This window comes from Lepisosteus platostomus, chromosome 5, assembly GCF_059453375.1.
Source record: "Lepisosteus platostomus isolate fLepPlt1 chromosome 5, fLepPlt1.hap1, whole genome shotgun sequence".
Classification (NCBI taxonomy): Eukaryota; Metazoa; Chordata; class Actinopteri; order Semionotiformes; family Lepisosteidae; genus Lepisosteus; species Lepisosteus platostomus.
In genome coordinates, this window is record NC_142615.1 from 48,178,636 (window position 1) to 48,195,776 (window position 17,141).

The following is a 17,141-nucleotide window of genomic DNA, read 5'->3' on the forward strand; positions in this document are numbered from 1 at the left end:
TCAGATTCACAGCTTAGACACACTCAGACAGAAGCTCAACTCCGTTCTGCTCCCTATCCTCACAATCCAGAACCAGAAGATATTCAGACAATCAGTGCTGCTACATGAACAATATCAGACAGAACAGCCTGGACTCAAGTCACATCTCCCCCTTTTCTCCTTTCTCCCAGCCCTCTTAGAGACATAAAAGAGCTCGTGGTTCTCCTCTCTGTGAACTGGGCTCAGGGGTCACTGATCTGGCAGCTGTGGGCTCTGTTCCAGGGCAGAAGCAAGAGGCTTCTATTAACCCTTTTCAGGACTTCCAGCCCTTCAGTATTACTTTCTTTACTGTACTGTAAATGATATCTCCCGCCAGCCCTTCAAAGATACGTTTCCATGGGTGAATATGGTTGTCTGGGGAGTTGCGGTGTTGATCACTATTGGACTTCCCCGAGTGTTCAAGTGTTGTTCTTGGACACGGGCAAAAGACTCGCATTTTCGGTAAATATAAAGAGGGTTAAGGTTTCGGCTTTAGCGGAGGCAGTGTTTACATTGACAATAATAAGAAGAACGTCCCTGGGTGGGCTTGAACCACCAACCTTTCAGTTAACAGCTGAACACGCTCACCGATTGCGCCACAGAGACTGACAGGAAGGCTCTACTCCATTCGCACCTTTCCGGTCAAAAAATAAACATAGCTTGCATTTTCTTGCCAGTCTGCAATATTCCTTCTGCTCTGATAGCCAAGAATTAAATTTCATTTTTCACAAGCTGCATTAATTTCTTGAAAAACAAGTTGTTGCAGAAAGGAAATGCATTCATGCATTAAACTAAATCAAGCCCTGTGCGGTTGTCCAAGATGGTAGTTTCTGCACAAAAAGACAGGAAGAAATTCACAGCTGGGATGTGGAGCCAGGATCTCCAGTTAACGAGACAGGTACTTAAACCGACTCAGCCACGGTGCCGGCAGAATTCTCCTCTTTTACAGCAGCTTGGACACACCGCTCTGAGCCATTTGCGTTCAGTAAGCCCTGAGTCTGCCGGCTGAGCAAGCTGCCTCCTTTACATGGAACAGGAGCCCTGACCGTAAGAGAAATGGCTTTTATTGGGCACTTTTCATGTCCAATGCGCTTGACATCTCCCAAGGGCGACAGAGTTCATTTATGACACTTTTCCTTTCTTTCTTCTTTCTGTACTCTTTGAAGAAACTAAATGAGAAATCATCTAAGGGAAAATGTATTTTTTCATGGAGAAAACATGCACCAGGAAATGTTGTTTAGAAGAAGTGAGTTAACATGAAAAGTTACCTAATTTACCGGAGCAAATGCTCACCTAGCAAGATAAGCTTTACTACTAGAGAGAAGTAGAGTGAAAGACATGATCATTTCACGCCGTTGTGGAACAAAACACTTTTTTTTGGGAATTCTAAATCAATTAGAAATTCAGAGCGACACATAAAGGCTTTGTCTGCTTAAAAGTACTGATTTTTTAAAACTGATAAAAATGTAGAAAACACGGTTCTCACTTAGAAATTTAAGATGGGGGTGGGGTATTACTAGTAGCGGCGCTGAACTCACCATGGTACAATTCATTTACGTGACGGGCTAGTGGTTTAATGGATAACGCGGCTGATTTCGGTTTATAAGATTGTCGATTCGACTTCTACAGGGGTTGTGTGATTTAAATCAGGCTCCTCAGAAATAGATGTCCGTTATGTAAATGAACCGCACCTGAAAGCAAACGTTGGGTCTGGGTTCCTTTCTTTCCTGCATGAAATAGCAAATCGTTACAAAAAAAAACACCAACTAATGTCCAATAGTCCAATAGTTAGTAATTTAAGTAAACATGAATATACTGTAAGGTCTTGGTACAAGGGAGTGGATTTCAACCACAATTAAAAAAGGGCAAATTATAATTACAGGCTTCAGACACTTTTTCATACAAAAGTGACCAAACACTCCCTAACTTTCAAAAGCAACCACATCAGCTGACCTCGACATGATTTGAACACCCAACCTTTTGATCAGGAGTCAGATACGCTACCATTGCACCACGAGGTCACTCATGGTGAGTGTTTTTAATTCACCCAAAGAGAAAAATCAGCGTCCCTGAAAAAGATTGTTTTCATTCTCTCCTGTGAGGAGCGCCGCTCTTCCAACGAGGGTCTCTTCTTCCCAGACCACAGATTATTCTTCCAGCCCGGCTCTCTCACGGAGAGCAGACACACCATCTCCACTAATGTGTTTACTACATCTATAGATCTGACCCCCTACAGCCTCGATATTCCTGGACAGGATATTTACCACCAGCCCCGTGAACGTCTCATCTTGACCTCTCCCAGGAGGAGCACAATTAACACAGAATCCTCTCTCCATTTAGCAAATAACACAAAACACTGTTTACCTGCAAGACAGAAAACCAGGCTGCTCCAGGTGAGGCTTAAACTCACAACTTTGGCATGACTCCACTGAATATGTCATTTTACATGGCCTGAACCAAGAAAGAGATTGGAAGTCAAGAAGTTATGGTGTTGTTTTAATACTTGCCTACTCTTTTAATTTTTCGGTCAAATCTTTTATTTGGGAGTACTTTCAATGGATGTTAATCCTTGTCCCGATGCACGATTCTGGGCCATGGTGTGTCTTGAATAATGTTCTTATAGGCTTCAGTTTGGAAAAGTGCGCTCTTCAGAAGCTACCGAAACCGCTAATGGTTACATAACACTTAATGCAAAAGCAACGTTCGGGTTTGAAAAAGAATATTACTTGCTATAAATACAAACACTGTTACAGGAAGCGTGTTAGGGCTATTTTAGCTTAGATCATCAATTCATCTTAAATTCTTGTCCATCTATAGCAACAGCGTCATTGCTACTAAGCGCTAAAGGCAGGTCCTGGCAATACAATCTTCTTTAGAAAACATTTTTAAAACTATTTCCACTACCATACGTGAAGTAAAAGATTCCGATTGCATGCAACTAATAAATTATCTTTGCCAGGGACGTTGTAGCTAGATACAAATTACAATCAAACATTTGTCAGCTTTAACATTTTCTTTTGGATCCACAGAACGATCAGCATGAGCCATCAAAGAGCCTGTAGCAGCAAGAAGTTTAAAAGCACACAAGTGATCTGTCTTTGGTCAAAGGAATTGCTGGAGCAGTAGGACGCAGAGCAATATCTAGCAGCTGTAGACGATGTTCGGGGAAGAGAGATTCTGTTTTCAGCACAGGGAGTGAGAATGAGCTCAGTCCGGCTCCCAGAAGAATCCATTCTGGTTTGGTTACTGTCAGACTGTGCGTCTGAGGCTCTTTGGATCACAATGTGAAAAAAAAAGAACAAAAAGCATTTGCTCACATCTTGTGATTTCCATGAGAGGAAGAGAAGATATCACTTTAAAAAAAATCAGAACTGAAGATTTGGATCCGGGACCTCATACTTGTCAAATGATTAAAATAATAATTATGAAAATATCAGGTTGTGTTTCTGCAACATATCGTGCACAGTATGCCATTTTTTTCTAAAAATACAGTAGATTGTACTTAATAAAAATGTACAATTCACCGCTGGTATAAACAGATGTGTGCTGTGTTTGCCTTTGTTTAAAAAAGTAGTTCACAATACGATGGAAAACACAGAAAGCACAAACTTAATAATATAACGATACAAAATCAATACCAAATCATAAAGCCAATAAAGTACCTATCCTTTGAAAACAGTGACATTTGTATCTACTTTTGAATTACAAATCAGACAGAGTAGTCCCTTAATTCAAAGATCAGATCTTGGCCAAAACAAGACAATCAGATTTTGGCTGAAATCGTAACAAGAGCCTCTGCTTCATCGTTTATTGAGCTTTTGATCAACGTCTGAGTGAAAAAGATTAACTATTTTAACTCTTTGATTAAAGTTCACAAAAAGCACCTTCCTTCCAGCCGGAGTCAAAACAGCGACTTAAGGATTCCCTACTGTTCCCACTACAGTTTTCCGCTCTACCAACTGAGCTGTCAAACGGATCTAAAGAACTCCACTCTGGCACATACTACCCAAAGTAGTGAAATATTCCGGGTGATTAAATTCCAGTTCGACATCAAGTTTCCAACTTGTTTCCTTAGTCTTGGTTACCTTGAATTTAAGCCACAAACCAGGATTCTACTTTATAAACTTCCGGGGATGTTACAAAATGTTTGATAGGGCATCAATCATTAGAGGCGGAAATTCACTCCTTTTTTTTTCTTGAGGCATCATATTAAACATTTCATTTGGATCGAGAAGAGGATCACCATGAGAAACAGAACAAACTGTTTGATTCTGGCTTTACTGGGAGCTGTATCACAGCTAATGCATGTAAAGCCTTCAGTATGCGATAGTGAGAGTTCAGTTATGCCAGGGAGTGGGAGTGAAGAGAACTGAACTGAAATTTAGTAAATTCATATTTAAATAGAGTGTTCTGTCACTTAAAACTTACGGCAACACTACCAGGAGTGGGGATTGAACCCACATGGACATTTGTCCATTGGATCTTAAGTCCAACACCTTAACCACTCGGCCATCCTGATCTACAGCTAGATGCTGATCAGTTGTTTAACATTTAAATATGATTCAACAATTAAAAAAAATTAAACCGGCAACCTGTCACAGAAACGTACCCCGGTCACCCGCGCAACAAGCAGGGGTACTCAGCACTATACTAACGAGGAGCACTTGTCCGTGAGCTGAGCGTGAGCTCTGTTTACGGTCAGCAGTCATTTCCTCTTTTCCAAAGACATTTTCGCCTGCTCTCAGTAATTAATGTCGGTTTGAAGTCTGTTCCTGTTGTCTCCACTCTTGACAAAGAGCAGCCTTACGTAGGAGACTCCCTCTCTCAAGAAGTTTGCCATCACCCAGCAAGAAAGAAGAGCCAACCGGGGTTAACAGCTTGAAGTTCGAAAAAGATGTTGGCACGCCTGTAGTGTTTACACGAAACCTCTTAAAGTTGCGAGAATACTTCCTTTGTGTATAAAATACATTGTGAATGCTTTCTCAGCCTTTACTTTTTCGTTTTTATGACATTTTTTTACCAAGCATGTATATTCTTTTGTCCATATCTCCGCAATGGAAGCACAGAACGCCTTCAAACCAAATGCATTTTAAAGACCACGCCTTGTGGATATTTCCACAGCCTTTACATCAAACTATCAGTGAGCTAATTATCTTTTTTTAAACCTCCAGTTTTTCATCGATGCGTAATAACGCACGAACTGGAACCTGGGGGACCGCTGTGTGCACACGTTCACAACGCGAGAAATACTGTTCAATATGGCTTCGTGTGAAAAACCCATATATGACCATAGGAAGCAGAACAGTGCAGTCTCCAATTACCCAGACTGTAAGCATGGGAATAAAGCTTTGTTTGATTTCTAAAACCCTTCCTTTATGTCCTGTTTTCATTCAGTTAAGGGTCAACTATATTCACAATCTACTGACAGCAGCAAGATTAAAATATTCTTTACTCAGCGGCTAATTAAAAACAGCTCCCATGATGTTCATACCGACTTTTTACACAGAACACTAACACAGCTTTGTGTTCAGAATCTCTTTTTCTCATGCTTTTATTTAATGTGGCACAATGCACTGGGATAGGGGTATTCTGTTCACAAACCAATAGCATTTAAACCAAAGCACCCACAATGCTGAAAGTAAGTGTTTTGCACACTAAGGAGGTCCTCTGACTTTTCCCAGCTTTGTTTTGGGTTGTGGAACCTTTATTTTTTTATGATTTTCTGAAGATAACACTACAGGTAATACACTGGGGTAGGTGGGTTGACTTCATGGCTCAATAGCAATTCAAATACAACAGCCACACTGCTGAAACTAAGTGTTTTCCACACCAGACAGGCCCCCGAACCTCATACAACCTTGCTGTGGCTGTGACCCCTTTCTTTATTTTTTTATGATTTTTTGAAGATAACACTACAGGTAATACACTGGGACAGGTGGGTCGACTTCATGGCTCAATAGCATTTCAAATACAACAGCCACACTGCTGAAACCAAGTGTTTTACACACCAGACAGCCCCCAGAACCTTATACAACCTTGCTGTGGTTGTGGCCCCTTTCTTTATTTTTTTATGAGTTTTTCAATATGGCACCATTAGACAGGCGGTACATGGGGATAGTACATTGTGCTCTTCACGAGTCAATAGCTCTTCAAGCACAACAGCCACAGTGCTGCAACCAGGTGTTTTACACACCAGACAGCTCCCCTAACCTTATACAACCTCGCTTTGAGTTGTGGAACATTTCTTTCAAATCACTTGGGTTCATCAATCATTTGATCATTTTTCAGCATGGAATAAACCTATTACTTGTGAACTTGAACTTGAACTTGAACTTTATTGCCATATGTAACCGGTACTGGTACAATGGAATTCTTACTTACAGAAAGTCTCTCGATTGTAAAACAAGTGTAAAAAACAAAACAAAGTGCAAACAGTGCATCAAGACAATGTACAAACAAACAATAGACAATGTGCAAGTAAACATGTAGACAGTTTGAATGTAAACAACACAGACGTGTAAACAATGACTGGAGATGTGCAATAGATAAGAAATCATAAAGAGGTAGATGGTCATGGTGTAGGTGTGGTCCGAGGGGGATGGCTAAATGTGTTCGCCAGTCTCACTGCTTGTGGATAGAAGCTATTGAAGAATCTTGTGGTAAGTGTCCGTATGCTCTTATATCTCTTGCCTGAGGGCAGTGGGGTGAAGAGCCGAGGCAACTTCTACGCCTTCCCGGACTCCGACCCCTGCCAGTCCCTTGACTACGCCTTCGCCTGTCGATTCTGTGCCTACGCCTGTACTACGCCTTCCCGGACTCGGACCCCTGCCTGTTTACTCCGACTACGCCTGCGTCTCGCGCCAACCCTACGAAGGGCACCGCATTGGATCCCTATCCTCAGCAGTCTGCCCCTGCGTGACAGGTTCTGAGTGTCTTGGTCACATCCGTTTGTGTGTATAGATGAAAAAGCTATTGAAGAGCACCCCTATACCCTCCCCATCTCGGTGGAAGTTGCCATGTTAAAAAAATCCTAAAAAGATAATTAAAGTTGCACACAACAAAGCATGACTGTGAAAGGTCAGGAGGCCTGCCTAGTGAGCACAAAAGAGAAGAAAGGAAACACAGTGTTTCAGTTGTGGCACCTTCTTTGGGTTAACTTTAACTAACCATTTACTTTTAATTAACCCAAAGAAAGCTCCTTAGCCGAAACGCTGTGTTTATTTTCTCTCTTTTCTCCCCCCCGATATGCAGCCCACCACCAGCTGTTGAATCTCTCTCTCAATCCTCTCGGGAAGAGGCATCCAGATAGAGGGTACCACAGGGTGGACAGGCACAGCATTTTGACCAACACGACCCTTCCCTTCGAGATCAGGGACCTGCGTCTCCACCTGCCAAGTCTGACTCTTATCTTAACGAGCTTCTCCTTCCACAGCAGAAGCCCAGTGGCCTACTCATCAGTAGTAATATAGACTCCGAGGACCTTCAGGTGACCCGTCTCCACCTTGAAGGGTAGCCAAGAAGCAGGGCAGTGTCTGCCTTCCCTACCAGCAAGACCTCAGGCTTCTCCAGGTTTACCCTGGTGTCAGAGGCAGCACAGTAGGCCTGAACCACCTCCAAGGTGGAATGGATCTCCGCCACCTCTGTCAACATTATTGTGGTGTCATTGGCATACTAATAGATCAGTGAGGTGGCAGCGCCCCAAGGCAAGGTGACCCCGCGCACCCCCTCCTTCCTGCGGATCGCCAGGCCCAAGGGCTCAGTCACCAAGGAGAAGAGCAGGGCAGACAGAGGGCAACCCTGCCACACTCACCTGGTCACGGGAAAGAAGATCATGAGGGAACTGTTCACCCTGACACACCTCAGTATCCCCCTGTACATGAGCTTCATGTCCTCTCCCTTTCCCGTCATGTCCTCCACAGGAAGACAGATGAAGGGAAATCCATGTGCTGATTGACAACAAAAAAGTCGCTTGAAATTATTCACCAATCTGTTTTATGTCTGACCACATCTCCCCTTCCTCTTTTCCAGTGAGCACATTACTTTCAGTGTCTTCTCCTGTCTTTTCCTTGCTGTATTACTGTCCCCTTCCCTCATGTGGAGATGGATCCACAGCCAAAACCCTGCTTGTTTCACCCTGTTTGTGCAGCATCAGTCTGTGTGAGGAGAGGGACTCACGCTGCTCCGGTGGTGCAATAGGTCAGCATACTTATACAGCAGAGTCATGCTGAGATTGTGAGTTCCAGCAGCTCCTGGAGCATCATTACTTCTAGTTTTAGCGACTGAAACTAATTGTTAAGTTTAGGTCTGTTCATGTTTCTCTGTCCATTTAGAAGAACTGTATTAACACAGGTAAATATGTTTCCACAAGCCAATACACTGCAGCTACATCTGATACTGTTGCTGTTTGTAGGCCAAGTGTTCCTGGTGTCAGCCTACTATACCATCTTCAATTGGCCCAAGTTTTTTTCTGCCACTTGACGATTCTGCTTCTGTATTTTTGCCAGTCTTTTTTGCATTTTATACAAACAGCTAACATGCATATTCTTTGTTGTATATATATGGTTCATTCACAGAAATAGGAGAGACTGCCTTCTTCTTATTATTATTATTGTTTTGTTTTTGTTTCTGAGAGATCTTGGTACAAAGTATATACAGTATAAAACAATTTTACGTTGTACTTCAAGGCTATGGATCATAAAAAATTCACTTTTCCTTGCTGAAAGTCTAACGCACAAGAGAGAATGGTGATAAACTTCCTGAATATTTGTCCCACAATAGACACTTTTTGGGGAAAATTTTTTTTTAATTTGATGTGTTATCATGTGAACTCTTGCTCTTATGATGGAAAAATATTGTATTTGGTATTGCATGTAATTAGATGGTAATTCTTTTATTTGTCCTGTCCTCTTGTTAAGATGTGTTGTAACGTTGCCATAGCCAAAATGTAATGTAGTGGCTCTCTGAAGGCACCAGTTCTGTAGGGTTTGGGCATTTACTGGGACAATTATTAATTGTAGCAGTAAATCACAAAATTGATTCTTTTGATGGCTTTAGAATCCAACCATGCGACATAACTCAAACAACGCACACACACAGGTACTAATACACAAGGATACATTTATTAATACATAGAATATGCATATAAACCTAACAGATCTTATCGAGAGGGTTATCAGAAGACAAAAGGTATATATTCATTCAGTTACAAAGAGTTACATATATCAAGAGGACATACGTTCAGTATATCATTCATTTAGACCGTTTCGTAAATGAACCTGGTTATAACTTCTACATTAGATGCTCAAAACAAGTACATAACTCTTAGGAATTAAATTGATATCAACTGTAATGGAGTGAAGTTGAATACTCATCCAATCTCTGGGGATTCAGATCTCCTGCGGGCACAAAGAAACAGTTGCAGGCTGTTGCTGTCCAATCCGCGCTCTCTGGCTCGGTGCCAGGCTGTGCTGTGCGGCTTGCGACGGTGCGCTGCTGATGCTGCTGATGCTCACTGACCGGCTAGTTAGTGTTGGCTTTAACTAGCAAAGTTTGCGCACAGGAGAAAAGATGACTGTGGGTCCCAGCAAGTCAGGAAGAGGACCGGTTCGTTCCTGATGAAGAGCTAGTTCTGAATAGTGATTCAGCTGTCCACAGTTCCGACCTGTTCACAAGGCTTGCTGCTGGTGCTCACCTCGGGTGGATCCTCTGATTACTCCCTGGCAACCTCCGCTCTAGACTCTTAGAACAAAGGAAAGCTCTGGCACTCGGACACACTGGCCGTTCCGTGGTTGTCCGGGCTGAGTCTCAGGATGGTCAGGAGGCGCGCTGCGAGAATGTCCTGCCCTAGGGAGCCTTCTGCTCCTGGGCCGTCCTGCCCTGGAATTCTCCTTTGAATTCCCTTTAGAATAGTCTCAGAAGTCCACTGAATCTCTTGAATCTCACTGAATCTCTGTGTTACCTGTTTTAACCTGGAGGAACTTCAGCTCGTTGATTGGCTGAAAGTTCCATGGGCATCAGAGTCCCACGTGGGTTACTCGGCCCTACCAGTCCCTGATTGGTTGATCAAGGTGAGATATGAGTCACTTACTCCTGACACTTAGGAATGCAGTCCAGATGTCCATCTGGCACTCCCTAGACAGATAGGCGCCAATGGATGACCATTGATCATGATAGCCAGGCTTAGCTAAGTGCATCCCCCTTTGGGAGCTGTCCTAGGAAACCTTATCACAGGTTCACAGGCTGCACCACAGAGATGAAAAGAGAAATGGGGCCTCATTTGGGAAGGCTCAGAACACTTAATTCTTTCTTATTAATAAGCCTCGCCGCTACAGTGTTATTTCAGGAAAATAAAGTATATGCTCAGTAGAGGGGGTATAATATTTTGTCTGTTAATCAAACATAATCAGCAATTATGGACAACCTTTTTTTTTGCCAAGGTTGTGAATATTGTAATGCCTCTGAAGTCACATTAAAACTTCCTGTAGAATTAAAAAAACACAGAAATACAAGCGGGCATGATTTGTGTCCTGGATACTTGAATGCAACAAATCCTGCCCCGGAAAGTGCCCCTTCTCTCCTTTTGAGCCACTGCCCACCAAAAGGTCTCTGCACGGCTCTGTTTGGGAGATGTCAAGATGCTGAGCGTGTGCTGTGTTTCAGTGGCGGATGTAGAGCACACGCTGTTGTACACGGAAAGCACATTGAGCTCCTTGGACATGAAAATTGCCAGATGGTTAAAACTTCTCTCAGTAAACAGGAGATCCTGTGTTCAAAATCCCGAGGTGCCTTTCTTCCTGTCTTGTCATACAGAATGTATTGTAACCAACGGGGTTCATGTGGGTTCCCTCGCCGCCACCACATTAGGTCGGCCCCCAACCGTTGGGGACTCGAACCTGGGCCTCTGGCGTCACTCAACAGGGACCCAGCCTGTTGAGCTAAAGAGAAATCTCCCTTTAGCCCAGCGGCTGCAGCCCCTGGTATCACAGGGAAGGGCGGAGATGTCACCGCAGCGGTAAGCCGGCTCTTACACGCTTCTGGTGGCCGTAAACATTACACTCTCCCCCGCTTAACTCGCCGTCCTTGGCGAAGGGCTATCCCATCCTACTGCTGACACCAATGTAACACTACGGGGTTCACGTGGGTGCCCTTCCCGCTGCCACATCAGGTCGGCCCCCCACTGTTGGGGACTCGAACCTGGGACTCTGGCGTCACTCAACAGGGACCCAGCCAGTTGAGCTAAAGAGAGATCTCCCTTCAGCCCAGTGTCTGCAGCCCCTGCTATCCACAGGGGAGGGCGTAGACATCACCACTCTGGTAAGCCGGCTTTCACACTCATTGGTGGCTGTTAGCGTTACAGTATCATTAAGGACAATCACATAGGGCTTGATTTAGTTTCATGCAAATATTTACTTCCTTCCTTGGAATAACTTGTTTTTCAACAACATTCATACAATTTGCGAAATATGAAATACAAATCTTGCTTATCAGTGCAGAAGAAATACTGCCAGATGGCAAGAAAATGACGGATTTTTTTTTCTTTAACCATAGAGATGTAGAACAAAAATCCGCTTGAGACGTTTTCGTTGGGGAGGAGGGTTGTGGAAGGGCAAAAAAATAAATCTGTTGCGTTTCATAAAATTCAGTTACGAACGGCGCAAGTTGTAGGTGATTGACTCCTGTTCACTAGGTGGCGATAGGAGGTGCAGTGAAGTTTATATCCGGCTGCAGAGACTCCTCTTTCTCAGCTCCGCTTCTCGATTGTCTTGAAGTCGCCGCCACGTTAACGAATGACGTCATCATACTACGCAACACTGCATATATTTCACCCACGTGTAGGTGATTGAATCATTTTCTTTAGGTAAAGAAGGAAGTTGTTTTTTTAATAACTTCAGTTTCTTAAAACGTAGCGTCTTGTCGGTTGTGTTTATGCTTGAACAGAGCACAGACCTGACAACAGAATCTGTGAAGAATAAAAATAAAGAAGTTGTTCTGTTTAAATCGCAAGTCAGCCTTTGTTTCTGACCGACTCTGAAGAAGGATGGCGGAGTGCTTGTTAAATCTGCAAACCCAGCTTGACTCTTTCATGCAGGTTTTGCTCAAATCGATCGTGTATGAAGTGTCAGAAGTTTTCCGAAACAGGATGTCTGACTCTGAGGACGAGTTTCAAGACAAACTCCGCAGCGTCTCCCAGGTCCTGGTGAGACGTGCCGTGTTTAAAATCACACAGTGTGTGGAGGACAGTGTCGGGAGTGAAATGGCGCATCTGAAGAAGGAGAACGAGAGCCTGAAGTGGAGATTACAGCTGTGGGAGAAGGAGTCGGGAGCAAGAGGAGATCAGGAACAGACAGATCGTGTTGGACACACGCTTCCCTGTGAAGTCACTGCAGAAATAAAAGAAGAAATGGACACGGAACTGCAGCTCTCAGGTCAGTGTGGTGACTTGTATGAAGTCAGTGTGTTTAAAACCAGTGTCTATAACTTTCTCACTGGTGAGTTTTTTTTAACTAAACTTTATTTTAAAGAAAACATCTCGCAAGAGTAAACATTCTCGTTATCTAACAAACTATCAAAGTGTCATAAAAAAAGCTTTCCTCAGTGGTGAGAATATAGTGGCGAGATGCAGAGTGACGTGGGAAAGACTTGTGTGATGTAGCAACGGGATTATTTACTGGAAACTGAATTGTTTTGTCCGGTTACGGCGCTGAAAATACCTCGTTCACATTCAACAATTGTTTCACTGAATCAATTTGTACTCTGACGTCATTAGGAAACAACATTTATAAATGAACAAGTAATAGGTTTATTCCATGCTGAAAAAAAGAAGAGAGAAAACACAACGTTTCGGCCGTGGAGCCGTGTTTTTCCTCTCCTTTTTTCAGCATGGAATGAACCTATTACTTGTTCCTTGGAAGCCTACGCATGCTGACGCAACTATCCACATGAACATTTATAAATATTGTATTTACGTTGTATTGGTCTAAATTTTTACTAAGTATACTAATGATTGTGTATATAAACATTATTTAATTGGTTTAAGTATTACTGTCGTCCAAGGTCTGTGTCTGTATTGAGTCCTTGAATATTAATCCTGTGTGTCTATATTAACCCCTCTCTTTCTCAATGCAGTGTTAGTGTACTGTAGTGTCCAGAAAGTGTCTGTATTAACCTCTCACTCAGTGCAGTGTTAATGACCTGTAGTGTGCAGTCAGTGTGTCTGTATTAACCCATTTCTTTGATTGCAGTGTTAATGTCCTATAGTGTCCAGTCAGTCTGTGTTAACCCCTCTCTCAGTGCAGTGTTAATGAACTGTAGTGTCCAGTCTGTATGTATCTATTAACCCCTCTCTCTCAGTGCAGTGTTAATGTACTGTTATGTTCAGTCATTGTGTCTGTATTAACCACTCTTTCAGTGCGATGTTCATGTACTGGAGTGTCCAGTCAGTGTGTCTGTATTAACCCCTCTCTCTGTGCAGTGTGTATGTGCTGTTATGTCCATTCAATGTGTCTGTATTAACCCCTCTCTCAGTGCAGTACTAATATCCTGCTGTGTGCAGACAGTGTGTCTGTATTAACCCCTCTCTCTCAGTACAGTGTTAATGCACTGTAGTGCCCAGTCAGTCACCGTGTCTGTATTAACCCCTTTCTCTGATTGCAGTGTTAATGTCCTGCAGTGTCCAGTCAGTGTCTGTATTAACCTGCCTCTCTCTGTGCAGTTTTAAAGTAATGTAATGTGCAGTCAGTGTGTCTATTAACCCATTTCTCTCAATGCAGTGTTAATGTACTGTGTTGTGCAGTCAATGTGTCTGTATTAACCCCTCTCTCAGTGCAGTGGTAATATGCTCTTAGTTCCAGTTTGTCCATGTCTGTATTAACCCCTCTCTCTTTCAGTGCAGTGTTAATGTACTGGAATGTCCAGTCAGTCAGTGTGTCTGCATTAACCCCTCTCTTTCTCAATGCAGTGTTAATCTACTGTAGTGTGCAGTCAGTGTGTCTGTATTAACCCCTCTCTCTCTGTGCAGTGTCAATGTAAATGTAATGTAATAGTGATATTATTACAGTAGTCTTACTTTTTACATGGTAGTTAGGTTTCTGACTAAGCTAAATCAGAACATGCCCTTATACCCACATATTCCGCTATGTTAAAACAACCCAAATTGATTGTGATTGTGAGTGTACTAGTATGCGTGTGTGTAGTTTAAAGCTTTTTAGATCACATGGCCTCAGCTATCACTACTATGCTGATGATACTCAAATATACATCCATACCAAACCTGACGCTGATGTGGCTGTCTCTGATGTGCAAATTCTATTTGCATCCCCGATATAAAAACTTGGGTGACTCAAAATTTCCTTCATTTAACTCTGACAAGACTGAAGTCATGCTTATTGGCACCACCCATCACCTTTGTACAACCAATGTGTAACCCCATCTGTAGATGGTCTTGTACTTGAGCTTCAGTCTAAATTGAATAACTTGGGGATGATATTTGACATTCGACCCACATGTGCAGCATGTTGTCAGAACATCTTTCATTCACCTCATAAATATTGCTCGACTACGCCCTATGTTATCACAAACTGTGGCTGAAAAGTGTTGTCTAATCTTGAATCGACTACTGTAACGCTCTACTCTCTGGGGTTTCTAAATCCACATTGAACAAACTTCAGTATGTCCAAAATTCAGCAGCCAGAACCCTGACCACGTCTAGTACAAATGATCACATTACTCCTATCCTGGAGTCCTAGCACTGGCTTCCTGTCAAGTTTCATATCGACTTAAAAATCCTCCTGCTCACCTATAAGACTCTTCATGTCTTGGCTTGGCACCTCCATACTGGTCTGATATTATCACCCTACTCCCTACCTTGCAATCTTCGCTCTTCTAATTGTGTTCAACTATTTGTCCCCCAGTCTGTCTACACTCTATGGGTGACATGGCCTTCTCCTGTTTTGCCCCAAGCTCTGGAACTCTCTCCCCAAGGATATCAGAGAGTCACCTTCTCTAAACTCTAAATCCAGACTTAAAAACTTTTTCTTCAGAAGAGCCTTTATTGAACTGTTCTGTACCCCTCTGCTCCTACTGTACTTAGTACCACTGTCTACTGTCTCCTCTAACTGCGTATTCTCATCGTGTTAATTTTGTGTATTTTTTGTTGTTGGCATTCTGTAAAATGCTTTGAGAAGCCACTTCTAAAGGTATAAAACTATAAAATAAAGTTTATTCTTATAAAGGTCGTGTCTTCTTGGCCTGTGTTTACAGGCTCAGAGGCCAGTGTTCTCTCCAACGCTGGGGAAAGGGCTCTTGAACAGCAGCACAGTGAGGAGGAGTGGGGCTCCAGTCTGATGCAAGAGACAGAGCTCACTTCCGCAGAAGGGAAAGAGGCACTTAGTGAGCAGCACACAGACAGCAGACAGAGTGTCAAGGATCTGGACTCTGTGGCCATGATGAAGACAGAGCCTGAGAGTGAGACACCTGGGCTCTTAGTATGTGATGATTTTACAGAGAAGATGAATAATCTGGACACAATCAATATTACACAAGGTTGTAATGAACTGGGCTGTGTCTCTGTACAAGAGCACAGTGAAGAACTGGATGTTTTAAATCTTACAGAGCAGGATATGGATCCCAAGTTGATTGACCCTGCAGAGCAGCAGACTGATGTACCTGGTGAAGAGAACATTACTCATATACAGCACACAGAGGAGAGTCAGTACAGGGAGGAGCAACAGCAGCTCCTACAGGGCTTGATAATAATTAGGCCTTGTTCTGTTCAAGTGGAGAGACTGTCACTGCAGAGTCTCAAACAATCATACGATCCCTTAGTATCTGATGACTTTACACACAGGTTTAATAATCTGGTTACTGGGAAAATTGTTGAACTGGAGAGTATGACTGTTCTTGGCCAAAGAGAGGAACAGCTGAATGAACTGGATTGTTTAAGACGCAGAGAGCTGGAGAACGAGCCCCAGATGATTCACACTGCTGAGCAGCACACTGAAGGACACGGTGGAGAAAACACAGCTCTGTTTCAGCACATGGAGCAAGACCATTCCATGGAGCATTTGCAGAATAAGAGACCCCAGCACGATCAGAGATTGTGGAAGAATAACTCAAGGCCTTGCTCAGATGGAGTGGACAAACTGCAATTATGGCACGGGGAGAAACCGCGTTTCTGTCAGTCTAGCATTTCACAACCCTACCAGCACCTTCACACAGGAGAGAGACCTTTCAGCTGTAGTCATTGTGGGAAGAGTTTTAGTCGGTCAGGTGACTTAAAAACCCACCAGCGCATTCACACAGGAGAGAGACCATTCATCTGCAGTCAGTGTGGGAAGAGTTTTAGTCAATCAAGTAACTTTAAAACCCACCAGCGCATTCACACAGGAGAGAGACCGTTCAGCTGCAGTCAGTGTGGGAAGAGTTTTAGTCGGTCAAGTATCTTAATAGCCCACCAACACATTCATACAGGAGAGAGACCATTCAGCTGCAGCCAGTGTGGCAAGAGTTTTAGTCAGTCAAGTGACTTAAAAACCCACCGGCGCATTCACACAGGAGAGAGACCTTTCAGCTGCAGTCAGTGTGGGAAGAGTTTTAATCAGTCAAGTGCCTTAAAAACCCACCAGCGCATTCACACAGGAGAGAGACCGTTCAGCTGCAGTCAGTGTGGCAAGAGTTTTAGTCAGTCAGGTGGCTTAAAAACCCACCGGCGCATTCACACAGGAGAGAGACCGTTCAGCTGCAGTCAGTGTGGGAAGAGTTTTAGTCGGTCAAGTGACTTAAAAACCCACCAGCGCATTCACACAGGAGAGAGACCATTGTAGCGGCAAGGTTTATTAAAATACAGGAATTAAGTTTACTGCTCCCTTGCCAGTCTCTCTCTCCCTCATCTCAAGTGGTGCTTGATAGAGAGAGGTCATTCCATTTGGTTCACATTTAAGGTGTTTTTCTAGCTGATAAGAGTGTTCTGGTAAGGAACAACTCCCAAAGCTGAGACACGTGAATGGTCATAGCTGGTGCCTCACTGTCTGGGAGATTGCAAGGGAGAGTCTCATCCCAAGTGGTTTACAACCCCAAGGTCAGAGTGCATGGTTACTCATCCTCTCACGAGGCACCAATAAATGTAG

General features: G+C 43.3%; 2 non-coding genes across 2 annotated transcripts; both read right to left on the reverse strand.

Annotated features, from left to right (window-relative positions):
• Positions 1-550: 550 nt before the first annotated feature.
• Positions 551-624, reverse strand: trnan-guu (transfer RNA asparagine (anticodon GUU)). Its single transcript has one exon. It is a non-coding gene; the product is annotated as a tRNA-Asn (tRNA).
• A 3,830-nt stretch (positions 625-4,454) lies between these two features.
• trnal-uaa (transfer RNA leucine (anticodon UAA)) lies at positions 4,455-4,537 on the reverse strand. The gene has a single exon. It is a non-coding gene; the product is annotated as a tRNA-Leu (tRNA).
• Positions 4,538-17,141: the final 12,604 nt, after the last annotated feature.